Genomic DNA, 9,332 nt, shown 5'->3' on the forward strand with positions numbered 1-9,332 from the left:
ATGAGAGTTAAAAATTTAGTAAATCTATTGAGTTATAAATCTGAGACGTCTTAATGTAAGTAAATATTAATCCTTGGTTCTTGGTGTTACCCGAGGAGCACCCATAGCAGATACGGTAAAAAGTGACAGGAACATTTTTGTAGTTTATTAAATTCTACACACTGGAGGTGCAATCCAAATTCTGATCCGATTGTCCATTTGGACGTTATCATTCACGCAACACAAGCCACGCATCGGTAATGATGTAATTATGTCAACCCCCTTTTTATCCCCTTAGGCAGGTTTATTAAAATTATAATTACATAGTTTTCCTATTTCCCACCTTAAGAATACCTACAGTATGTTACATTTCAGATTCCTAACATATCGGGAAAAGAAAATGAGTGATGAGTCAGTGAGTGAGTGAGGGCTTTGCACTTTTGCAGTTTATTAAATTCTTCACACTGGAGGTGTCTTTGTTAACCTAGGTTAACCTAGATTGTATTTTTAATGCTGAAAATAGGAGACTTCTAAAGTAAAAGTTTTAAGCAGCTTAAACAATAATCAATGAGCAACTAAAGTAAAAAATTCCCAAATCTTCTGATTAAAAAAAGCTTAAAAGTAGGTATTTTCTTGGAAAGTCTACAACTGTCAAAATAGTTTCAATATTTTAATAGTATACACTGCTCACATTACTGTGTTTGCAATTTTGTGTGAAGTAAGTATTTTTCTGTTTTTATTTCAATGATTAATTACCCATTACAAGGGAAAATTAGGGCCACATTTTTTAACTTTTTAATTTTTTTTTTACTTTTAAATTTTAGTTAAATGCTCCATAAAATATATTGTTTTATTATAATTTTATTATTATATTTCATTTATTAGTAATATTAATAATAATAATAATAATAATAATAATAATAATCTAAAACATAGTCTATAAAACCACTGCTAGGGTCATGTGCAATTACTTGAAAAATTATTTCTGAAATGAAATTAGCTTCTTTTGTTCCTTGGAAAAAAAATGTTCTGTGAAAAATAAACTTTTTCTCAAAACGGTTGTCTGGCCTCTAAATGTGTCACATTAATAAACTGTAACCTGAGATCTTTTCGTATAAGATCGGCAGGGTCCTTCAGGCCCCCAATTGTTTTGCTAATCAAGATTATTGCTACCATTGAGATGTTGAAGTATAGCCAAACTGACAAAAACAAATCAGCTTCCCATGAGATAGTTCTGTATGTTTAGTCAGGGTGCCGAGTGCCGACAGATATTAACATATAAATGAAGTCTGTCCCTTAATAGATACGGAAAATATGCAAAAGCACACACACACACACACACACACACACACACACACACACACACACACACACACACACACACACACACACACACACACACACCCTTATGCAACGTAAATCAAACTTCTTTTCTCAACTCTGCCATGCAAATCAAGGGATGAGAAGCTGAAAAAAAGAGTTGAATTTGTACAAAACTATTTTTATTTCAGGCACGAAAGAGGAAAACTCTGCTCCCCTACTGAGAGCAACAGGAGACTGATTATGTCTCCAAAAGTACAAATGGCGGCACACCACCAAATCAGCATGCTCTATGCCTGTACACTCTAGAACACTAGTTCTTGGATACATCTCAGGTTGGGCAGCCTAAAAGAGTTATTTTTTGCCTGAAGGTTGAATATATGAGAGCGGACTCCTGCTTTGACCATGAATCATGCCAAAATAAAAAATGGAGATGTTGCTCATTCTTTTGCTTAATTTCAGGATTTTATATCGTTAAGTCAGTACTTGTTTAACTACTGGATGTAACAGTACCTAATGTTAAGAGTACATTTAAGATGCACCGCAAGGATGAAACATAATTCAAATACTGCAAGAGCTGATTCAGTGGTAAGCTCACAATACTGTAGTTCATCTGCGGAACTTCCTCAATTCTTATGCATCTTATCATTAACACATAATTCACTTATTTTTATAAAATGTATTCATTTGTTATGAAGTTTCCATGCTCAAATGGGACACAGGGGGAGTTGTAGCAAACAATAGAGAGAGATAAAATGATAAAGAGAAAAAAGTGGAAAGTTGCCCATAGCAACTAATCGGATGTGGATCAATAAATCTACAGTAAAAAGTAATAGGTTGACCCCATATGGTTGACATGCAAAAGCTCAACAGGGTCAAAATGTCAACAGTGTCTAAGGTCAACAGGTACAAAAGGTTAACAGGGTCAAAAGATCAACATGCAAATGGTTGACACAGAAAAAGTTTTTTACATTTTTGGGGTGTCATTTTGTATGTTGTAACATATGTGACCATGATTAGTGCACCGTGTCCCCTCATGAGGCATGCTTTGCTCACCATGCTTCAGGCAAGGTGGCTCACTCTACTTCCGCTGTGCTCGCCACAGGTTATTATTCCTAGTCCATGTGGATGGTAAATGAAGCAAAAGTTGAAAGAGTAAACTTTTGTTGACCATTTGTTTTGTTAACCATTGTCATGTTGACCCTTTGAACCTGTCGACCTATTGTATGTCAACCATATGGGGTCGACCTACTGACTTCTAACTACACCCTGTCATCCAGTGTTTGGAACCCCAACCAACTGCTAACTGTCATGCCATCAGCTGTGCTAGATAAATGACAGCTGGAAGCTGATTGGATGCTTTGGGTGACTTCACTTTACAGCTCTCTAAAATGAAATAAAATGTGATACATCTCCCTATAGAGCCAAATGAGGATATGTATCAAATCTTCCAAAGAGTGAAGCAGATAGCTAAAGTTGTCTTTAATTACCAATCAGGTTTCTGCATTTTATTTTATAAAATGTATTTAATAAATGCTAGCTAAAAGCTGATTGGTTGTTATAGACAACTTTGCTTGTACGAGGGTGGTTCAATAAGTAAGGTAACAAGACATGTCACATGTTCCCAGAGACAGCAGAGTATGATTTTCCTTAATCAAGAGTGGCATAGGATGCAGTCAGCGTCCCGGTGCGGTGGACCCCGGAATCCCAACATTGTGCAGAATCCCGGTGCCGGAACCCCGACCAACAGCATCTAAATGGAGAGTATTGGGGTCAGGGCCCGGGGAAGGGGGGGTTTCGGCACCACAGGGGGGTAGCCATAGCCGCCATCAGCTGTGTCCTTAGCCCTAGCTTCCACCCCCTGTGATTAGCAATAGCCAACACACCCTGTGTTCTTAGCCCTAGCTGCCACCCCAGGGGGTTTAGGGTAGGGGACAGGTGAGGGGTAAATTGATTACTCCATCCTTTGTCGGCATTCTAAAAGTCGGGATGTCATGGTCGGTCATGTAACCGTCAGCATCCCGACCTCCGGAATTTACTATCAAACCCAATGGCACAATTCCAAATAGGTAATGTCAACAATGTCTGACCTCTGTCATTACACCCACAAAATGATACTGTAGGTGGTTTATGCCTCTAATGAATGTTTAACAAAACATAATTTGTATAATACAAAACATACTTTAAAAGCAACTTTTTCAAACAGTAAATGTAAGCTTAGAGTTTCCCAGACGTGGGACTTTTGTCATCTGTATTAGCCATGACATCTTTAAAGGAAATAATGCTATTTCATACAAAAGATCATCCACAGTGAAACTTAATGGGACCATTACTGACCAGGTCAACTTCAAAGGGAGAGACATGCCCTTGCTGTGTTTTGAACAGTGTGTGTCCACTTAAATTAGAAAGATCTAATTCATTTATACAGTCAGGAACTTCCTGAAACAGGGATCCGTGGGAGGCCTATTACTTGCAGAGATTAGCGTGAATAGGACTTTGGAGAGCAATGACTTGCACATAGCACATACTGTAAACCAAAATATATTCATCATTTCAGTCTCTAGTATGACAAATAGTGACAATCATATATTTTCTCTGACGTCCTAAGTGGATGCTGGGACTCCGTAAGGACCATGGGGAATAGCGGCTCCGCAGGAGACTGGGCACAACTAAAGAAAGCTTTAGGACTACCTGGTGTGCACTGGCTCCTCCCACTATGACCCTCCTCCAGACCTCAGTTAGAATCTTGTGCCCGGCTGAGCTGGATGCACACTAGGGGCTCTCCTGAGCTCCTAGAAAGAAAGTATATTTTAGGTTTTTTATTTTACAGTGAGATCTGCTGGCAACAGACTCACTGCAGCGAGGGACTAAGGGGAGAAGAAGCGAACCTACCTAACTGGTGGTAGCTTGGGCTTCTTAGGCTACTGGACACCATTAGCTCCAGAGGGATCGAACACAGGACCCGACCTCGATCGTTCGGTCCCGGAGCCGCGCCGCCGGCCCCCTTACAGAGCCAGAAGCAAGAAGTGTTCCGGAAAATCGGCGGCAGAAGACTTCGGTCTTCACCAAGGTAGCGCACAGCACTGCAGCTGTGCGCCATTGCTCCTCATGCACACCTCACACTCCGGTCACTGATGGGTGCAGGGCGCTGGGGGGGTGGGCGCCCTGAGGGCAATATAATACACCTTGGCTGGCAAATCATCACAATATATAGTCCCAGGGCTATATATGTGATAAATTACCCCTGCCAGAATCCATGAAAAAAGCGGGAGAAAAGTCAGTCGAAAAAGGGGCGGGGCTATCTCCCTCAGCACACTGGCGCCATTTTTTCTTCACAGTGCAGCTGGAAGACAGCTCCCCAGGCTCTCCCCTGTAGTTTTCAGGCTCAAAGGGTTAAAAAGAGAGGGGGGGCACTAAATTTAGGCGCAATATGTGTATACAAGCAGCTATTGGGGGAAAAATCACTCAGTTATAGTGTTAATCCCTGTATTATATAGCGCTCTGGTGTGTGCTGGCATACTCTCTCTCTGTCTCCCCAAAGGACTTTGTGGGGTCCTGTCCTCAGTCAGAGCATTCCCTGTGTGTGTGCGGTGTGTCGGTACGGCTGTGTCGACAGGTTGGATGAGGAAGGTTACGTGGAGGCGGAGCAGAGGCCGATAAATGGGATGTTGCCCCCTGTGGGGCCGACACCAAAGTGGATGGATAGGTGGAAGGTATTAACCGACAATGTCAACTCCTTACATAAAAGGCTGGATGACGAAACAGCTGTGGGACAGCCGGCTTCTCAGCCCGCGCCTGCCCAGGCGTCTCAAAGGCCATCAGGGGCTCAAAAAACGCCCGTTACCTCAGATGGCAGACACAGATGTCGACACGGAGTCTGACTCCAGTGTCGACGAGGTTGAGACATATACACAATCCACTAGGAACATCCGTTGCATGATCTCGGCAATGAAAAATGTGTTACACATTTCTGACATGAACCCGAGTACCACATAAAAGGGGTTTTATGTTTGGGGAGAAAAAGCAGCCAGTGTTTTGTTCCCCCATCAGATGAGTGAATGAAGTGTGTAAAGAGCGTGGGTTCCCCCGATAAGATAATGGTAATTTCTAAAAAGTTACTGCTGGCGTACCCTTTCCCGCCAGAGGATAGGTCACGTTGGGAGATATCCCCTAGGGTGGATAAGGCGCTCACACGTTTGTCAAAAAAGGTGGCACTGCCGTCTTGGGATACGGCCACTTTGAAGGAGCCTGCTGATAAAAAGCAGGAGGCTATCCTGAAGTCTGTATATACACACTCAGGTACTATACTGAGACCTGCAATTGCCTCAGCATAAATAGTGCTGCTGCAGCATGGTCTGATACCCTGTCAGATAATATTAATACCCTAGACAGGGAGAATATGGTGCTAACATAGAGCATATTAAAGACTTCGTCTTATATATGAGGGATGCACAGAGGGATATTTGCCGGCTGGCATCCAGAATTAATGCAATGTCCATTCTGCCAGGAGGGTATTAGAGACCCGGCAGTGGACAGGTGATGCTGCCTTTAAAAGGCACATGGAGATTCTGCCTTATAAGGGTGAGGAATTGTTTGGGGATGGTCTCTGGGACCTCGTATCCACAGCAACAGCTGGGAAGAAAAATTTTTACCTCAGGTTTCCTCACAGCCTAAGAAAGCACCGTATTTTCAGGTACAGTCCTTTCGGCTTCAGAAAAGCAAGCGGGTCAAAGGCGCTTCCTTTCTGCACAGAGACAAGGGAAGAAGGAAAAAGCTGCACCAGACAGCCAGTTCCAAGGATCAAAAATCTTCCCCTGCTTCCTCTGAGTCCACCGCATGACGCTGGGGATCCACAGGTGGAGACAGGTGTGGTGGGGGCGCGTCTCGGGAACTTCAGGGACCAGTGGGCTTGCCCACAGGTGGATCCCTAGGTTCTGCAAGTAGTATCACAGGGATACAAGCTGGAGTTCGAGGTGACTCCCCCTCGCCGTTACCTCACATCAGCCTTGCCTGCTGCCCTCGGAGAAAGGGAGGTAGTACTGGCGGCAATTCACAAGCTGTACTTCCAGCAGGTGAAATCAAGGTACCCCTCCTTCAACAAGGCCGGGGTTACTATTCCAAAATGTTTGTGGTACCGAAACCAGACGGTTCGGTGAGACCCATTCTAAAATTGAAATCCTTGAACACTTATATACGAAGGTTCAAGTTCAAAATGGAATCGCTCAGGGCGATTAGTGCAAGCCTGGAGAATTTCATGGTATCACTGGACATCAAGGATGCTTACCTGCATGTCCCTATTTACCCTCCTCACCAGGAGTACCTCAAAATTGTGGTACAGGATTGTCATTACCAATTCCAGACGTTGCCGTTGGTCTGTCCCCGGCACCGAGGGTATTTACCAAAGTAATGGCCGAAATAATTATCCCGTACTTGGACGATCTCCTTATAAAGGTGAGGTCCAGGGAGCAGTTGTTCGTCGGAGTAGCACTATCTCGGGAAGTGCTACAACAGCACGGCTGGATTCTGAATCTTCCAAAGTCGCAGCTGGTTCCTACGACGCGTCTACTGTTCCTGGGTATGGTTCTGGACACAGGACAGGATAAAAAGGGTTTCTCCCGGAGGAGAAGTCCAAGGAGTTGTCGTCTCTAGACAGAGACCTCCTAATACAAATACAGGTGTCGGTGCATCAATGCACGCGAGCCCTGGGAAAGATGGTAGCTTCTTACGAAGAAATTCCATTCGCCAGGTCCCATGCAAGGATCTTCCAGTGGGATCTGTTGGACAAGTGGTCCGGGTCGCATCTTCAGATGCATCGGCGGATAACCCTGTCTCCAAGGGCCAGGGTGTCGCTGTTGTGGTGGCTGCAGAATGCTCATCTTCTAGAGGGCCGCAGATTCGGCATACAGGACTAGGTCCTGGTGACCACAGATGCCAGCCTTCGAGGCTGGGGGGCAGTCACACAGGGAAGAAACTTCCAAGGACTATGGACAAGTCAGGAGACTTCCCTACACAAAAATATTCTGGAACTAAGGGCCATTTACAATGCCCTCAGTCAGGTTAGACCCCTGCTTCAACACCGGCCGGTGCTGATCCAGTCAGACAACATCACGGCGGTCGCTCATGTAAACCGACAGGGCGGCACAAGAAGCAGGATGGCGATGGCAGAAGCCACAAGGATTCTCCGATGGGCGGAAAATCATGTGTTAGCACTGTCAGCAGTGTTCATTCCCGGAGTGGAGAACTGGGAAGCAGACTTTCTCAGCAGACACGACCTCCACCCGGGAGAGTGGGGACTTCATCCAGAAGTCTTCCAAATGATGGTACACCGTTGGGAAAGGCCACAAGTGGACATGATGGCGTCCCGCCTCAACAAAAAGCTAAAAAGATATTGCGCCAGGTCAAGGGACCCTCAGGCGACAGCTGTGGACACTCTGGTAACACCGTGGGTGTACCAGTCGGTGTATGTGTTCCCTTCGCTGCCTCTCATACCCAGGGTAATGAGAATAATAAGGAGAGGAGTAAGAACTATACTCATTGTTCCGGATTGGCCAAGAAGAGCTTGGTACCCAGAACTCCAAGAAATGATCTCAGAGGACCCATGGCCTCTGCCGCTCAGACAGGACCTGCTGCAGCAGGGGGCCTGTCTGTTCCAAGACGTACCGCGGCTGCGTTTAACGGCATGGCGGTTGAACGCCGGATCCTGAAGGAAAAGGGCATTCCGGAGGAAGTTATCCCTACGCTAATTAAAGCTAGGAAAGAAGTGAGCGCAAACCATTATCACCGCATATGGCGGAAATATGTTGCGTGCTGTGAGGCCAGGAAGGCCCAACGGAGGAATTTCAGCTAGGTCGATTTCTGCTCTTCCTACAGTCAGGGGTGACTATGGGCCTAAAATTGGGTTCCATTAAGGTCCAGATTTCGGCTCTATCGATTTTCTTCCAAAATAGAACTGACTTCACTACCTGAAGTTCAGACTTTTGTTAAGGGAGTGCTGCATAGTCAGCCCCCGTTTGTGCCTCCAGTGGCACCGTGGGATCTCAACGTGGTGTTGGATTTCCTGAAGTCGCATTGGGTTGAGCCACTTAAATCCGTGGAGCTAAAATACCTCACGTGGAAAGTGGTCATGCTGTTGGCCTTGGCGTCGGCCAGGCGTGTATCAGAATTAGCGGCTTTATCATACAAAAGCCCTTATCTATTTTTTTTATATGGATAGGGCGGAATTGAGGACTCGTTCCCAATTCCTTCCTAAGGTGGTATCAGTTTTTCATGTGAACCAACCTATTGTGGTGCCTGCGGCTACTTGGGACTTGGAGGATTCCAAGTTACTGGACGTAGTCAGGGCCCTGAAAAATATATGTTTCCAGGACGGCTGGAGTCAGGAAAACTGACTCGCTATTTATCCTGTATGCACCCAACAAGCTGGGTGCTCCTGCTTCTAAGCAGACTATTGCTCGCTGGATCTGTAGCACGATTCAACTTGCACATTCTGCGGCTGGACTGCCGCACCCTAGATCTGTAAAAGCCCATTCCACGAGGAAAGTGGGCTCTTCTTGGGCGGCTGCCCGAGGGGTCTCGGCTCTACAACTTTGCCGAGCTGTTACTTGGTCGGGTTCAAACACTTTTGCAAGAGTCTACAAGTTTGATACCCTGGCTGAGGAGGACCTAGAGTTTGCTCATTCGGTGCTGCAGAGTCATCCACACTCTCCCGCCCGTTTGGAAGCTTTGGTATAATCCCCATGGTCCTTACGGAGTCCCAGCATCCACTTAGGACGTCAGAGAAAATAAGATTTTACTCACCGGTAAATCTATTTCTCGCAGTCCGTAGTGGATGCTGGGCGCCCAACCCAAGTGCGGATTGTCTGAAATACTTGTATATAGTTATTGCCTAACTAAAGGGTTATTGTTGAGCCATCTGTTGAGAGGCTCAGTTATATTTCATACTATTAACTGGGTATAGTATCACGAGTTATACGGTGTGATTGGTGTGGCTGGTATGAGTCTTACCCGGGATTCAAAATCCTTCCTTATTGTGT

General features: G+C 45.2%; 1 long non-coding RNA gene across 1 annotated transcript in view; it reads left to right on the plus strand.

Moving 5' to 3' along the window:
• Nucleotides 1-1,709, plus strand: part of LOC134970132 (uncharacterized) — a 30,843-nt gene extending 29,134 nt beyond the window's left edge. Inside the window, exon 3 of the long non-coding RNA XR_010189683.1 lies at nucleotides 1,491-1,709. This is a non-coding gene — a long non-coding RNA (uncharacterized LOC134970132). The remainder of the gene's footprint in view (nucleotides 1-1,490) is intronic.
• The last annotated feature ends 7,623 nt before the right edge of the window (nucleotides 1,710-9,332 follow it).

This window comes from Pseudophryne corroboree, chromosome 11 (genome assembly GCF_028390025.1).
Source record: "Pseudophryne corroboree isolate aPseCor3 chromosome 11, aPseCor3.hap2, whole genome shotgun sequence".
In the NCBI taxonomy this organism is placed as follows: Eukaryota; Metazoa; Chordata; class Amphibia; order Anura; family Myobatrachidae; genus Pseudophryne; species Pseudophryne corroboree.